Raw genomic sequence first — 18292 nt, 5'->3', positions numbered from 1 at the left:
GAATATGGAGCAGAAAACTGTAAAAGGGAATGTGTATTTTTCAAATCGAAAAAATTTTGAAGCCCAAATGTTCTCTATTTCTGGAATACCTCTTAAACATTCAGGCGATCTGTAATCACTCAAATAATGGCAAGTAGCCAACTGTCAGGTGCAATAAAACAAGTGCAATTCATTCCATCATGTACATATTCTTAAATTTGTGTTCTTATTATCCTCTGTTTTTCTTATTTATATTGTATATGCTGTGTGCTGTTTTCACCATAGGGCGATTTTGTGCAGAAAACAGAAACCCTTTTTGCTGCTTTGGAAACATAAGTATGTGTGAGAAACGATCCTAGGATGGTATCATGTGGTGAAAATCAGTTTCCTTCTTTAGTTCCAGATCTTTGATGAGTCTCTGGAATATGACATCCACATGTTTAATGAGGATTTCAAGCGTAATATTTTTTTTAGAGCGGCAGACATGTGACCAGAACGTCGCTGATTTGAAATTCTGGGAAAAGTCCGAGTGGGAAAAGTCAAAAGATTTAACGGATGAGTGTTGTTGTAATACTCACGCCTTGAAATTGCAACCTTTGTTTGAAACTGGAAGGCGTCCTGTGTGCAAAATTGAGTGTGATGATATTTCATTTAGTGTGATGTTTCTGGGCCCAGTCATGGTGTGGGGTCAAAGAAATTGGAGTCTACACAGCAAGATTGAATGAAAACTGGTCAATAGTTGGTTTTACAGGCAAATACAATGAAACTAAAACAACAGATCAATTGTGGCTGCATGCTGAGAACTTCATAAAGCTGCTTGACAATAAACGTAGAGCTGAAACACCTGATGGATGAGCAGAAAGTCAGTTGGCCACAGTTTAAGTGTGAATGCCAAACATTTCATAATTTCAGCTTCTAACTTGTCAGAATTTGCTGCTGTGTGTCTTTATCTTTAGGTTTTCAAATATTGTTTGAATATTCGAAGATGTTCCATTCGTCTTTAAGAATAATGTCATTTTTAACATTGATTATTATTCCGCCAAGGAACGCGGTAGAGTTATGTGACGATCGTCACTGGTTTGTCTGTCTGTCTGTCTGTCAGCAGCATTATTCAAAAATGGACAAACAGATTCAATGAAATTTTCAGGGAAGGTCAGAAATGACACAAGGACCAAGTGATTAGATATTGGCAGTGATGTGACTTATAGTCTGTATCCACGGATTTGTGAAAGATTTCTGTCTCATTGCAAGATAGCATCACTGTAACCATGACAACAAGTGAACACTACATCAGCTGCCTGCTGATGATCACATTACTGTGATCCTACTACAAATCCACCGCTGCAGACTTATCAGGACTTATCCATTGGAAATGATACAAGGAACAGTTGATTAAATTGTGGGGGTGTTTCTGAGTCCCATCAATTCCCACCGCCTGCTACATATTTAGGTCACATGCTTCGGTATCCGTTCATAACGTACACATGCATAACACACACCTGTGCTCAGGGCAACATCATTTTGTTTGTGCGTACATCTGTGTGAAATGGCCACATTCTATGTTGCTGTGATTCCTCATCATCAATAACTAATAAATTAAAAAATGCTGCATTTCTGACGATGCCATATGGGGGAATGAGCAGCCTTGGGGGAGTACTGTGCTTTTCTAGTTACAGAAAGTACCAAAGGAACTGATGGTGAAGGTGATTTTAGCCTTGAAAAACCTCCATTCTCGTCTCAATCCACCCCACTGTAAGCCTGGGAAACCTGGGAAACCTGTAAACCTACAGGTGAAGGATGATCTCTGACCTGTTGCACAGTAGTTAGTTCCACTGCGGTTTTCATATAAACTACAGCCAGGTTAGCGCTGAAAATGTCTGACTGTGTTTGAGAAGCACGTAATGATGTTGAAGTTAAGAATGCTGCAGGACACAGCAGCACACTCCACCGACTCCAGCTCAGCTAACAAGATTAGATGTCACCCTCGTTTGCCTTCCATCTGAGTCCGGATGTTTCTCATTTGGTAGAGCGCCTCATTTGTGCTGTGGATGTTTGCCTTTTTTCTTTGTTAAACAGTAGAGCCATTATGCTTTACCCTCTTGAAAAAAAATGGTAATTTAGATCATCAAATCTCCACCTCCCCTCGCAAAGAACTTGATAGTAATTACCAGTGGAAGATTGGGCTCAGAGGCTCCGTATGAGGAGATAATGAAGCAGACAAAGACCTCAGTTTCACAGCTCTTTGATGTTAACAAGGAGATTCAGCATGTGATTGTTGACTCGTGTGCCACGGCAGCAGAACTTTCCCATCGTGTTGCTTTCGATGCTGAAACTTTGCCACGCGGCAGCATGAGCGCTGCTCACACAAAGCTTCCGGTGATGAACCAGGATTCACAGCCTGAGACGGTCGCCTCATCAGATCTGAGGCTAAAACACTTCCGTGATCTGCTCTGAGAGCGTCTGTGAAACTGATGCACGCGGTATCATAGGCCTGGGCAATTAAATATCAACCATATGAAGAATAAGAAAATAGTTCGATAGAGTGTTTGATAGTTTCCCTTAATTGCATCGGATATAAACCACCATGTACGTCAGGGGAGTCAAACATGTGACCCGTGGGCCAAAACCGGCTCTCCAGAGGATCCAATCTGGTCCATGTGACGGCTTAGTAAAGTGTAAAAATTACAGAGAAGACATTAACTGCAAATTATAAACTTATAAAACTATAAATTTAAAATAATTTCTAGACCATGACAAGTTGTTTTGATCATAAAGTAAAATACTAGGTTCTTTTGTCATTTTGTGCCTCATTTTTATAATATTCTGTCTTGTCTTTTTTGGTCAGATTTTTGTCGTTTGTCTCATGTTCTTGTCGTTTTGTTTCCCATTTTTGGCATTTTGTGCTTCCTTTTTGTCTCACTTGCATTTTTTTGTCTCATTTTTATCATTTTGTTTTTCCCTTTATTCATTATTTTTTGTGTTGTTTATCCATTTTTTATTGCTTCGTGCCTCATTTTGTAATATTTTGTCTTGTTTTTGTTGTTTTTTTGTCATTTTTTGTCTCTTTTGCCATTTTGATCATAAAATTTTTCAGAATGTACCTTTTTTGCACTAGAATAAAGGAAAAAAATTGGAGATGTGGTTATTTATAGGTTATTGTGCTCTGATTTTACTGGTCACTTGAGATGAAATTGGACTGATTGTGGAACCTGATCTAAAATGAATGTTTAATAGTTTCAATTCAATGTATCGGACATAAACCACCATGTAAGCACACAACAAAAACTCAAAGTTGGGTTGCATGAACAAACCCCAAGTGTAATCCCTCTCTGGTTCATAAACAGCCTGAGACATCCCTTGATAATGAAGCCTCTGCATGCAGACCTTCTGAGGCACATTAGTCCTCCCCTGGTGGAGGTGAGGCAGTTCTCCAGGCTTCACAGTCTACATACACTCCCTTTCAGTAGTTTGGGGTCACTTCGAAATGTCCTTATTTTTATTCTAGCTGGAAACGGCTGATTTTTAATGGAATATCTCCATAGGGGTACAGAGGAACATTTCCAGCAACCATCACTCCTGTGTTCTAATGCTACATTGTGTTAGCTAATGGTGTTGAAAGACTAACTGATGATCAGAAAACCCTTGTGCAATTATGTTAGTACATGAATATAAGTGAGTTTTCATGAAAAACATGAAATTGTCTGGGTGACCCTAAACTTTTGACTGATAGTGTACACCTGCAACCTAAGCAACGTCCTCTCAACCACCTGCTTGTAGGATTGATCGACTCCCTCGTTGAATGCCCCGTTAACAAAGACCTCAGGGAACGCCTCCATCTTTAAAAGATCTCAGCTAATAGTTCATCTTTTTCCTGCACGTTCTTGACGTAAACAGTTATCTTACCCGATACTAATCATCATTAATTAGAGCAAATTAGACGAGCCATAATCATTTTCTGTTGTTCGGCTTTAAAAGTCGATTGAGGCTGGTCTTCATCGGTTGCTATGCCAACTCTCGGAGAACATAGTAGTCTTACCTACTTTCTGCTGTTCTCATGCTACATGTGATGGAAATGTAATAAATGATCACACAACAGAACCTGATGGTATTGATGCTCAAAGATATAATTGTATTACCATTGGGGTCACAAAAGTCCCTACTGGATTCTGTGGGTGAATGAGCAGGTGGATGTGGGTGATGTGTTTGTGGTCGGCTAAAGGTTGGTTGACGTTCATTACGAGGGCAACAATGTCAGACAAATACAGAACAAAAGAGGGAATTTCAAGGCCAGAGGCTGGGCTGTTTGTCACCCTCTTCAACCTGAAAGGCTTCTGTTTCCACTCAAATGCAAATCGCAGCCATTTAGAAATGATTCTGAGTGCTTGTTGGAGGAAGATGGTGTTTAAAAGGCAAGGTCTCAGTCCCAGTTTAAAACTTCACAACTTTCTTTTATCTGCCCCCTCTGCTGCTGGCTAACAATTTAGATTTTTCTCATTTAAACTGTAAATAATTTGTGGTTTTGTCTGAAAAGAATTTGAAGAGAGGTTGATGAGCAAGATAAAATGTTCCAAAGCTCTCCTGGCATCTTGAAAAATTTGCAATTCATTTCTTGTTTTATTGTTGGCTTTCTGTGACATCCATTTTCTGCAATTTTTCCTTTTATTTTCTCCGTTCTTTTTTTTTTGGCGACCTTGTAGCGTCGTGAAAGATCTATACAGTTGCGTGAAGAGGAGCATGTGTTGGCCATAGAAATGAGAGACTCTTGTCCTTTTAATGGGGAAGGAGAGAAGGCTGCATAGTTTGTCATTGAGTTGGATCAAAGGTCCAAATCTACTTCAGAAATGTAATTTCATTTAATGTAATTACTTTCTTTAAAGCGGAATGTGGTGCATGCTTTCATTATTATTTCATCTTCAGGGTGTGTTGTGACAGAGTTCATGCGTCGGCGTGTTGTTCTTGTTCAGACATCCTATAGGAAGCCACAGTAAACAGAACCGAGACACTGACCCATTTTACACCTCGTCTTGTCAAGTCACAAGTCACTCTTAATTATTTAGTTCTTTAAATTTTTTTCATCACAAAGTGCATCTCAAAACAAGGACACGGGAATACATTAATGACACAGCAGCTGAAAGGCAGGAGCTCCATATTAGGGCTGGACCGATGGGATTATTTACAGGGCAGACAGTGATTACTGGTGTTTGGAAGTGATCAACAGCAAAAAGTTAAATCTGGGTGTCAGATTTTCGCACAAACTGCAACACAAAACTTAATTTAAATGCATTTTTTAATGTTGTTTAACGATTAAAACCCAGGGGTTAAATATAGAAAAAAATAGCGAAAAAAAATATGTATTTATATTACAGTTTTGAAATAATTTAAAATATATATATTCCAAAGTATACACACACACACACACACACACGTGTTGATTGGCTATTAGTTGTGATGTGGAACCAATGAGGTAGCTCTGTGGGCGGGTCTTTGCATGACCCCCACAGAATTATGTCATGCAAAGTCCCGCCAGAGTTTTTAAATTTATTTCTTTTATAAGATTTGAAAAAAATACAGAAAAAAAAAGTTGAATATTTTATGTAATAGTTGAGCAGGCTGATAACTGCTTGGCCTTTACTCCATATTCCTCTTTTAAATCCATGAGAATTTGTTGTAGACTTGAGGCTAAAACTGTGGCAGGAGAGATGTTGCTTGATGCTCTAACTCAGAAGTTCAGATTTTCCTTTGACTCCATTGTTCCTTCGCTGGACAGGCTTTAAGCCACCCGTCGTCAGAACAATTCTGATCTCCAGCATCTGTCTTTAAGTAAAACATGATGACCTCTGTAGCACTACAATTATCTGATAACTTATACGTGCAGCTCCTAAACACAATGAAGTTTAATTTGCTTGATTTTTCATCTGCCTTTAGCGTAATGAAACAGGTTTTTCTTGGGTAGTGAGAGTATTTCCAGGTTCTGTATTAACAGTAAGAACTCATTGATATTGTCTATTTAAAATAATCTGAACAATTGCGCTTTTCAAGTCAGTGCATTAATGAACGAATCAGTTAAAGAAATTCTGCATGAACTTTCTGCACAGCAACACCTTCAGACGGGGCGTTGAGGCTCCAGTGTGTTTCTACTGTACTTGTCTTCACATTAAACTCTCAGTTTGAGCAGAATGATTTTACTAAATGATAGATTCTCATTTGTTGGCGCCTCAGTGCTGTTATTTCACACAGGAACTCAGAAAGGAAGGCAGCTTTCCAGTTCAGCATCAGTCCGGCCTGCATTCAACCATCTGTTCTCTTTTGCTCCATCGCACCCCTACTGTTTAGCACTTAAGCAAGGTAATTGGCAGAAAATAAAAGAATACAAACAGTACCACTCCCATTCTTTAATACTTGGCTAACCACCGCTACCCGCCCCTCCCCTGCCCTACGTACTCCTTCATTTACACAAACAGCCCCATCTCCCTTTTAATTGTTCCCAATTAGCTTCTTGTTTGCACTTCCACATGCCTGCACCACCTTCTCCTCTCACTTTCTCCTCAATCTAACGGGGAGCCGAGAGGGAAAACTTGCTAAACTGGGAGGGCAGAAATGCGAGGGGTGTTTGTATTGGAGGTGAAACGAAGTGCTAAAGTGGAAGAAAGTAGCTGTAAACCTCTGCGCCGCTCTGACTGGAAGCAGAGCTCAGAGGTAATATTAAATATTTCCAGGTGTCGTCACCAGGAGTGGAGCACAGAGGGTGAAAGGAAGCGCAGAGACACATCTTCATCCTCCTTCCTGCTCTCCATCACATAATGAAATAATTAGATAGTTGGACGAGTAATTGGGATGATTCTTTTTTCTTTTCCTCCCACTGAGACGTTTGCTTGGCTGCAGAAACAGAGGAGCGAGTGCAGATTTAGAGCAGCCTCACCACACCCAGCCAAGCCTGCCCCGGTGCATTATGGGGGAAACGGGCCCAAATTTGCCTTGACCAATCGATTGTATTTCCAGCCTTGCTTGTGCGCCCTGCGTGCCTGAAAAGAGTAATGTGTTGCACACATCCAGTCGTTCCTTGTTCGAGGTTAAGGGTTGATTTGTCAACCAATCAGAGTGCTCGACCTAGTTTTTCTTCCTCCTCCATGCCTTCCCCAAGCCATGAGCGTGTGTTCAGATGTTGAAATTACAGCGAGATAGTAAGTAAACCCTCCAAACCTGGCGGTCCGATCCGTGCCGTGATGGTGGCCGTTGTCGTATTGATTTGCCTTCTTTCGAGACGCCGCCCAATTTTGATTGCTTTTTCCAGTGTTTCTGCTGCATTAACAGGCGTGTGTGTGCGCCATGCGAGTGCACCGCTGGTGTGTTAGTCACAGGAATAGCTGCCAGCACACATCAGCCTCCTTTGAGCTCATCAGCGGATACTTCAGAGACTCAGAGATGAGATGAGATTAGGGATTTGGTTTGCCGAGAAGCCATCAGATTGAATCGACACAGCGTGTTTAGGTTGTGCGTTTGTTTTTTTTTTTTGATTCGTTTCCTGCTGTTTGTTTGAGTCTCTCTGTGTTTTACCACGCCTTTGGCCAATCATGCACATATTTGCTTTATTCATTTTTCCTCTTCAGTCTCCAGGACAAACGCCCACACGTACGCAAACATGCACACATGCACATACATATATGCATGTGCACACATTCCATGCCAGAGGTGGTTGTGACTCTTCGTAAACAAGCTTTTATATTTGTTTTTGTTCTCGCACAGTCACACAAAAAAATGTTTCAACTGTTTCACTGAAGTTTGTTTTCCTGCAGAGAAAAAAGGATTTAGTTGATCTTTCCTCCGCTGTGATGTTTGTGAATCACTGCTCACTCTCTGTTCTACGTGGCTTTGTGTTTTCAGGTTTTTTAAATGACTGCTCACTTTCCAGGAATCTTACGTGTGTACAAAAATGCAGCACTGCTCTTTTTAAACCGCAGCTTCATGGTGTAAAACAAATAGAAAAGAAAGATTTGAAAAGATAGAAGTAGTTGGAACAGAGCAAAATTGTCCAAACTTGCATTAAATCCTTCAAACAATCCCTGCCTCCACATTCAAAATCTCATTTTTGATGATTTAAGTTTACACAAACCTTGGTTTAAATCAGGGGTGTCAAACTCATTTTAGTTTAGGGGCCACATTCAGCGCAATTTGGTCTCCAGTGGGCCCCACCAGAGCATAATAACCTATAAATAACCACAACTCCAATTTTTTCCTTTGTTTTAGTGCAAAAAACTTCACATTTAAGGAATTGTCTTTTTACAAAACATCATGAACAACCTGAAATGAGTTCAATTTCAACAACATTATTCCTCAGTTCATCATTTACACATTACAACTTAGTCAGACAAAAAAGACAAAATATTACAAAAATGAGACACAAAATGACAAACACGAGAAACAAAATGACAAAAATTAGACAAATGGCATGAAACAAAACAAAAAAGAGACAAAAAATTTGACAAAAAAAGCTATGAAGCGACAAGAAAATGGACAAATGACAAAAACAAGACAAAAATTACATAAATGACACAAACAAGGAAAAAAGTGACCAAAGCGAGAAACAGAACGACCAAAAAATAGACAAACAACACAAGCAAGACAAAAAGGAAACACAAAATGACAAAAACGAGAAACAAAATGACAAAAACATGAGTAAAAACAAGTCAGACAAGAAAAGACAAAAAACAACAAAAACGACAAAATATTACAAGAACAAGGCACAAAACGACAAAAGAACAGTGAACAATCTAGTATTTTACTTTATGATCAAAACAGCTTGTCATGATTTAGAAATTATTTTAAATTTATAGTTTTACAAATTTACAATTTGCAGTTAATGTCTTCTCTGTGATTTTTACACTTTACAAAGTCGGGCCGGATTGGACCCTCTGGAGGGCCGGTTTTGGCCCGCGGTCCACATGTTTGACACGCCTGGTTTAGACTAAGCTTATCAAGATACTGGTCAGGTCTGTGCTTTACTATTTTAAATGCTGTGAGATGATATATGTTGTGAATCTGTGCTGTATAAAAAAAACTGAATACTAAGATAGACTGTTAAAGAAAAAAATGCCCTTCGTTCTAATATTCCAACTATCAGTAAACCTACATTAAAGTTTCCACATCTTCCAAGGATTTACTTTTTTTTTTTTTAAATGTCATCCAAAATGCTGCATGCACAATAGATTCAAGATTCAATAACTTTATTGTCATAAACACAGCAGGAACATGGTGGTTACCCTGAGTAATGAGATTCTTATTTTGTGAGCTCCCTTCACACAACTGAAATAACAAATAAAATAAAAAGAATATAATATAAATAAGATAAAATAAATAAAAATTGTAAAAAATAAATTCTTTGTGCAGATGTTAGCATCATGTGCAATACTGTCATATGTAAACAATACAATACTGTCATATGTGAGCAGGCGTTGATATGTGCAAAGGCAGGAGATAGGTGTGAAATATTGCTTTTTATAGATATTGCAGGTGAGTCAGTGAGTTAGTAGCCTGATGGCCTGTGGATAGAAACAGTTTTTTAGCCTGGTGTTCCTTGCTTTCACACTCATGTAGATAATCAAAACCAAACAGTCTGAGATACCAGAACAGCTGATACATTGTCAGACATGCAGATGACTGCGATACCAAACGTACATGTTTTTAGAGGCAAACTATGATATTCCCTTCCTGCAGTGCCTCATTAAAGCATCCTTTTTTGCTCGTCTGTCCTCTGCAGCCTTGAAATCAGACACTCGATCTCCATCGAGGCACTGTGGGCAAGGTCAAACTGAATTTTATTTCTTTGCAGCAGCAGTCATTCAGGCATCATCCAGTCAAGCCAGACAGCTGTTCCTTGAGGCGACATGAGAACATTGTCATGAACCTTGCATGGAAACTAAAAAGTCCCTCGAAGACGAGAGAGAAGCTTTTAGAATTGGCTTTAACAGGCAATTACAAAGAATGGACAGAATTGCTTCTGAGGCTTGGAGTGTATGTAATAGACGGATGCGTGGCACCGTCACCCACCGGTTTGTGGACTACCACTTTGAAGCCTCAAGCTTGACATTTGGCGGCCACCATTTTGCTCTTTTGAAACCGATGCTAACGAGCGAGTGAGGGGTGGATCGGACTGAGAACTCGAGGATACCACACATACATTAGCTGCCTGTCAATCATAAGGTAGCCCTAAAAACAGCCTGCATTAGACAGTTTTACTCATAAGTCTACATACCCTGGCAGAATTAGTAAAATATGTACCATCCTTTAATGAAAACATGAACGATCAGAGCAGATGTGTGACAGTAAATAACTTTAAACCTAAATGAAAGGAAGGTTTTTCCATGAGCAAACACATTTCCCACAAAAAATTGACCATATTTCACAAATTTTGCCAGGGTATGTAAACTTATGAGCATAACTGTGCTCTAAATGGCGCCATACTTTACCAAATAAACATCATGCTGTATCGAAATAGACATACTAGTGACAGAGACCATAAACTCAATGGGAAGATGTTTATTGAGGCAACAAATCTAGTTACAAGTTGGGTAGTTTTCTCATAGACTTCTATATATTTGGAACCAGAGGAGTCGCCTCCTGCTGCCTGTTTGAAAGAATGCAGGTTTAAGGCTTCACTTTTCAGACATGGAGGCTGCATCCATCTTTCATATACAGTTGGTAATCTGTGTATTTTTTGGAAAATAAAGAAAAACATCAATAATTTGAGCTGCAACATATTTGTTTATTAGTTATTGATGATCAGAAATCACGGCAACATGGAATGTGGCTATTTAATATAGATTTACCACAGTTTTATGATTTAATCAGTTGAAATGGAGGTTAGATTTACTTTCTGTCTAATAGTTGAATCAATATTGATTCAGTGTCAGTTATAGATGAAAATCAATTCAACATCAGTCACAATGCTTTCAATGCTTTCAATTTGGTTTTAATGTCAACCTAAATCCAATACTCTGCCAGATGTTTCTATCTGTTCCCCCAAATCTGGTTCTCTTTGGGTGCTATCTAGGTCATTCCAGAATTAAAAGACATTTTACATCCCAACCATCAAATTTTTCATTAATACATGTACAAAATACTAAAACATGCAGTTGTTGTGTAAATGTACTTGTCCTGAGACAAACCTAAAAAAACTGAGAGGAAAGAATGTTTGAAAATACTTTTTAAAATACCAAATAAGTCTGGAGTTCCCCCTAAAATGCCATTTTTCCCTTGTCCCACCCCCTTGATGACCAAATTGAATCAAAAAAAAAAAAAAAAAACTGTTAAAATGAAACTTAAATCTCCTTTTTGGGGGGTATTATTTTGTTCATTGATGTCTCTTGTAATTGTGGAAGCATTTTTTTAATCAACATAATATTTTAAATAAAAATTATTATGCATGGAGCCCTGTTAGCATAACTTTTTTAGCTGGTAGAAGAAGAAGAAAACACAGAATCACAGGAAATGCTGAAATTAACATCATCTATTAATTTTCCAAAAGAATGGATAGAGCAAAGCTATGTCCTCTCTTCTATTTTTCATATTTTCATCACATTGTCAGCCTTCATTGAATGTTTCACTCTACCTCATATTATCAGGATCAGACTAATTCTTTTGACTGTTTTCCATCAGTCAGTTTGTCCTCTTGGTCAGCAGTAACAGCTAAATATCTAGCTTCTACTGCTGAGAAAAAGATCACATTAGCATGGATTAGCAACCCTGTTACTGTGATTAGAGTAGGGTTAGCAAACAATAAATAAAACATGGAATAAAAATGGTACCATTGATGTGTAAGCTGAGCCAATCAAGCCTTTGATAGTTTATTACCTATTATTGATGAATATGGAGCAGAAAACTGTAAAGAGAAAGTTTATTTTTCAAAAATTTTGAAGCCCAAATGTCCTCCAGTTCTGGAATGACCCACATGTTTCACTTTTGTTTACTTTGACCACCATTTCAGTCTGAGCGCCCAATGAATGACGCTTCGTTTTTATGGTTTGTGGCCGGTATGAATAACTAATCCATAAGAGCAGATGAAGAAAAGACACACATCTAAAACTTCATATCATGTGGATGTTAGGACATATCAGGACTCTTTATCCTCCTGTGAGTGGTGTGTCAAAATGGCCCCCCAATAACGATAATCATGCAGAGAAACATTCTCAGAGACACAACAAAGATCCACTACAAGTTTAACTATAAATATCATTCTGAGACATCGCTGTATTAGGCATGCCGTATAGTCCCTGTGAGCTGAATCCAAATCACAGGAAATATGGAACATATGTGGAAAAAATAGATTTGTCTGCCAGTGGATTCCTGCCCCAGTGTTTCTGCTTGTTGACTTGTCATGTGACGTCTCCGTGTCCCCTCACTGTGTCTCTCATTGTCACCGGAGTGGATTATATGTTTTGCTGTGTGGACGTTACAATCAGGTCAAAGTGCAAAGAATTACCCAGAATAATGTCGCACAGGATGTTATTTTTACGTGCAAACGCGAGCCTCTGTGGAAACTGTTGCAGTTAATTAGAGCTGCTATATCACGGAGATCAGAGGTCTGCTGCCGCATTGATCAGATAAAGTTCAGGTTCTGATTTTTGTACAAGGCTTCTTCCATCTTGGTAGTTCTTGCAGCTTTCTTTTTTATGCTCTACATCAGGGGTGTCAAACTGATTTTAGTTCAGGGGCCACATTCATTTGATGTCAAGTGGGCCGGACCAGTAAAATTAGAGCATAATAACCTTTAAGTAACCACAACTCCAAATCTTTCCTTTGTTTTAGTGCAAAAATTTTCACGTTTAAGGAATTATCTGTTTTCAAAACATCATGAACAACCTGAAATTTCTTAAGAAAAATGAAATCAATTTCAAAAACATTATGCCTCAGTTTATCATTTGCGCATTACAACTTCCAGATCACAGAGTGTCTATAAAGACACAAAACATTTAGTCGCAGGTATCTGGAACTAATACCTGCGATACCATAAAATTAGATTTTAATATTTTACTTTATGATCAAAATGACAAAAGGCAGACAAAAAAACAGAAAAAAACAACAAAACCAAGACAAAATATTACAAAAATGAGACACAAAGTGACAAAAATGAGACACAAAATGACAAAAAGTGAGACAAACGACATGAAACAAAACAAAAAAGCGACAAAAAATTAGAACAAAAAGTTACAAAGCGACAAAAAAGAACAAATGACAAAAACAAGACACAAAAGAGGAATGTAGTATTTTACTTTATAATCAAAGCAACTCGCCAGGGTCTAGGAATTATTTTAAATTTACAGTTTTACAAATTTACAATTTACGGTTAATGTCTTCTGTGTAATTTTTACACCTTACAAAGTCGTCCTGTGGGCCGGACTGGACCCTCTGGAGGGCCGGTTTTGGAATGCTAACTACTAATGCTAACCTCTAATGCTAACTACTTGGTAACTATTTGGTGTTTGCTGCTTATGAGGCAAGATTTTTTTTCTGTTTATTTATTTTTGTGTGAGGTCTGTGTTTGTGTGTCGTTTGGCTGTAGGTTTAGCACCAGACAAATGAATGTGACAAAAGTTTCTCTTATAACATTGTGCGTTGCAGCAAAATATACTGTTTTGATTTGCCTTCTAGAGGAGGGATTTCCAAATGCTGATTAAATTTCATCCTCATTCAGCTTTCTGACTGGATTGAAAGAAGATGACAACTTGACTGCATATTAACCAGAAGAGATTTATTAGTTTTCTTGCAGTGTGTGTGGAAGGAGGAGAGCTTTTCAGAAATGTTCAGGGAAAGCTAGACTTATCTGTCTCAGTGTGAACACGGCACTGGGGAAATTGAGCTCTGAAACATTAAAGGATGAAAAAATAAAACACTCCCAGTGATGTTGCAGCGCCGCTTTGGTGTCTGTTGAGAGCAAATGAGCTGCTCAAAAATTCATCGAGAGCATGCTTGTCGAGAAGCAGCATCACTCCCATTTCCAGCAGGAACCCGACGCTGAGGGAATCAATCTGAGAATGAGCAGGGAGGAGGGAGAGGGAAGGAAAACAGGGACCCAGAGTAGCAGCACAGAGGAACCAATGTTTGGCTTTCTTGTGACCACTGGACATCAGCTATAAATAGAGCTGCATGAGCATTAATAATTCAGTATGACCAAAGCCTTTAGAGCGGGGCCCCTTGCTCGGTCCTGATCAAATCAATACTTAATTAACCCTACCAGGGGTACGGGGTTGGGGCAGGGCAGGCTTATAGTCTGTCAGAACTAGATTTTAAGGTCTGACCATTACGAAAAATCAAATGTGCTTATAGTTGATCCAAACAGCCACAGAGGAAGGAGGAGTGAAAGTGAAACAGAGGCTCCAGTGAGACGTGAGAAGTGGGTCCAGAAGTCTGAGTATCAGTTTCAGGGTTACAGCAAATCGATACAGAGAACCCTTATCTAAAGCTAGAGGAATTCAATCAATCCAATATCTCGTTCGGGCTGGGGATCAATGATATGTTTGTTACAGAGCCGATGTGGATATTGATAATTGCCAATCAAGAAAGGTCAATAACCAATATTTGGAACTGATATACACTAAGTTTGGGGTCATCCAGACACTTTCATGTTTTCCATGAAAACCTACACTTTTATTCATGTGCTAACATAATTGCACAAGGGTTTTCTAATCATCAATTAGCCTTTCAACACCATTAGCTAACACAATGTAGCATTAGAACACAGGAGTGATGGTTGCTGGAAATGTTCCTCTGTACCTCTATGTAGATATTCCATTAAAAATCAGCCGTTTCCAGCTAGAACAGTCATTTACCACATTAACAATGTCCTAACCCTAGATCAAGGGTGTCAAACATGAGGCCCGTGGGCCAAAACCAGCCCTCCACAGGGTTCAATCCGGCCCACAGGACGACTTCGTAAAATGCAAAAATTACAGAGAAGACATAAACCGCAGATTGTAAATTTGTAAAACTATAAATTTAAAATAATTTCGAGACCATGACAAGTTGTTTTATCATAAAGTAAAATCCTAGATTGCTCATTGTTCTTTTCTCTTTGTGTGTCTTGTTTTTGTTATTTTTTTTGCCTTTTTTTGTCATTTGTCTCATGTTTTTGTCACTTTGTTTCTAATTTTTGTTGTTTTGTGTTTCCTCTTCATCTGGCTTGTGTTTTTTGTCTTATTTTTGTCATTTTGTGTTTTGTTTTATTCATTGTTTCGTGTCGTTTTTGTCGTTTTTGTACTTTTTTTGTCTTGATTGTGTTGTTAGTCTGTTTTTTTGTCGTTTTGATTCTCGCTTTTCAGCCGTTTCCAGCTAGAATAGTCATTCACCACATTAGCAATGTCTAGAATGTATTTCCGGTTCATTTAATGTTATTTTCATTGAAAAAAAAAATGCTTTTCTCTCAAAAATAAGGAAATTTTTAAGTGACCCCCAAACTTTTGATCGGTAGTGTATGTTTCATATGTGTTAGGTAGATTGACATTTCAGTTAAAGACAACAAGTTATGGTCTGTGTTTACCATGATGGAGAGTACATTTAGTTTATGTCGAGCGAAATGAGTTATTCTGTGATGTAAAATTGATCTGACTTGTGAGCACTTACTGCCGGCAGGTGCCATGACTGTCAAAATTGACCTTGATTGTTACTTTTATTGCCTGAAGGTGGTTAGATAAGAGCGATAGTTTCAAAACTACATAATAGATGTTAACATGAATCCCATCCCTGTGTCAGATCCTCACATCTGCAGTGGTTTCTCCATCAACAAGGCTCCATTGTGCCTTTTTATACATTCACATACTTGGGAGTTATTGGTTGGCGTTTTTTCCTTTCTGGTGCACATGGATTAGCTCGATGTCTTGTGATTCCCTCCATGCATGTATTTGTGTGTGTTTCTTGTGCACTTTTGTGTGTGTGTGTGTGTCTTAAGTTTGTGTCACACTGCTCTCGGCAGCGCTGCTGGACTCTGTGAAGTGAAATGAAGTGACACAATGGAGGTTTCAGAGATTGGGGACAATTCTGTGTGTTTGTGTGTGCGAAAGAGAGTGTATGTTCACATGTGTTTTTGCATTACACACTGACAAAATCCCAGATGCCATATTGTGTGTGTGTGTGTGTGTGTGTGTGTGTGTGTGTGTGTGGTCTCTCTCTACCATGTCATGTGTAAATGCTTTTGGGCCTACAGTGTGCTCGCTAGCTGACCTACATTTCTGGAGCTTTTTGCCCGTGGCTCAGGAGACTTTGTCGCCGTTATCTCATCTAGCCAATCACATTCCCTAATCTCATTTGTCCAATCACATCCCCCGATCTCATCTGTCCAATCACAGCTTCGGCCTTGTGGGGGAGTCATCGTCTACTTTCCACAGGCCGCCGCTTGACATGCATTGGTCCCTTCAAAATGTAAAACCCCTCACCATCTCATGGCCCAAATAGCGCCGGCTCCGTGTAACTCCTACTTCCAGGGACGATTTCTCACGCTGCAGCGCTCCAACCCTAATTATTTCCCCCCCTGACTTGAAAGCAGAGCTGTATTTCTGTGCATACAGGCAGCTGGAGAGGAAGAAAAAAAATGAACCTTTTGAAAATTCTTTGAAGCTTCCATTTTTTTTGTTATCAAAGCCGCCTTTGTAGGCCACATGAATTTTGCATTTTGTGCAGATTTAAGGGAACTTAGTGATGTTTGTGGGTGGTGGTGGGTGGTGGGTGGTGGGGGGATGTTTTTCCACCATATGCAGTACTAAATTTGAGAAAGTGAGAAAAGAGGAGGGAAAATGTTGGAATGGGTTTAATGTAGGAGTGATGGATTCTTTTTCACCTGCTTCAAAAAAGAAGAGATGTGCATCTCTACTTTCGTTAGCATTTAAAACTGTGACAAATAGATTCATCTTTAAATTTTAAATATTGTCTATTTGCAACATATCAGGAGTGTCAAATTCATCTTAGTTCAGGGGTTACATTCATTTGATCTCAAGTGATCTGGACCAGTAAAATCAGAGCATAATAACCTAGAAATAACAACAACTCCAAATCTTTCCTTTGTTTTAGTGCAACAAATGTACATTCTGAAAATGTTCACATTTAAGGAACTATCTTTTTACAAAAAAGCATGTACAACCTGAAATTTCTTTAGAAAAATAAGCTCAATTTCAGCAGCATGGTGCCTCAGTTTATCATTTACACATTACAACTTCCAGATCACAGTGTCTACAAAGGGACACAACATTTGGTCACATGTATCTGGAACTGAATGATATAGTATTTTACTTTATGATCAAAACAATAAAAGTCAGACAAAAAAAGACAAAAAACAAGACAAAATATTACAAAAATCAAACACAAAGTGACAAGAATGAGACACAAAACAGCAAAGTGAGAACCAAAATGACAAAAAATGAGACAAACAACACAGAACATAACAAGAAAGAGACAAAACAAATTAGTGATGAAAAAATGGACAAACGACGGAAGTGAGCCAACAAAGACACAAAACGACAAAAACGAGACAAAAAACAACCAATAAAGCAAAACACAAAGTGACAAAAATAAGACAAAAACACAAGTGAGAAAAAGGAAACACAAAATGACAAAAATGAGAAACAAAACGACAAAAGTCACGCAAAAAAGACAATAAACAACAAAAACAAGACAAAATATTACCAAAACAAGACACAAAACAACAAAAGAACAATGAACATTTTAGTATTTTTCTTTGTCATGGTCCACAAATAATTTATTAAAATTTATAGTTTTACAAATTTACAATTTGCAGTTAGCGTCTTCTCTGTAATTTTTACTCTTTACAAAGTCGGCACTTGGGCCGGATTAGACCCTCTGGAGGGCCGGTTTTGGTCCACCAGTCACATGTTGGACACCCCTGCATTAAACGTTTGGAGGATTTATCATTCAGTGCTACAGCTCCATATTCACCAGGCAGTTTTCTCCACTGTTTCAAAAAATTGACTCCAGCAGCATTTTGCCTGTGATGAACCCACCCTGTGTGTGTGTGTGTGTGTGTGTGTGTGAGTGCGTGTGTGTGTGTGTGTGTGAGTGTGTGTGTTGACGTGCGTATCATACCATCACCACATGACAGGCCATGCTGGAATTTAAAGGATAAAACAACTTCATTTATTTCTGGCGCTGGGCCAACACAAGCTAAAAGACTAAAGGGCTGCTAATGAGGGATTTCTCTGTCTCTCACACACACACCATCTTACACACTTTTTGTCAAGGCAATGTGACACAAATACTGGCATTTCTGCACGTTTAAGCCCATAATCAGGAATGTGCTCAGTGATGTTTGAAACAA

General features: G+C 38.7%; 1 protein-coding gene across 1 annotated transcript in view; it reads left to right on the top strand.

The window, feature by feature from the left end:
- lcor (ligand dependent nuclear receptor corepressor) overlaps nucleotides 1-18292 on the top strand; it is a 120358-nt gene that overhangs the window by 44394 nt on the left and 57672 nt on the right. The window lies entirely within an intron of this gene.

This window comes from Amphiprion ocellaris, chromosome 4, assembly GCF_022539595.1.
Source record: "Amphiprion ocellaris isolate individual 3 ecotype Okinawa chromosome 4, ASM2253959v1, whole genome shotgun sequence".
NCBI classification, from domain to species: Eukaryota; Metazoa; Chordata; class Actinopteri; family Pomacentridae; genus Amphiprion; species Amphiprion ocellaris.
The sequence above is the reverse complement of the archived record's forward strand: the minus strand, read 5'-3'. Positions and strand labels throughout refer to the sequence as shown.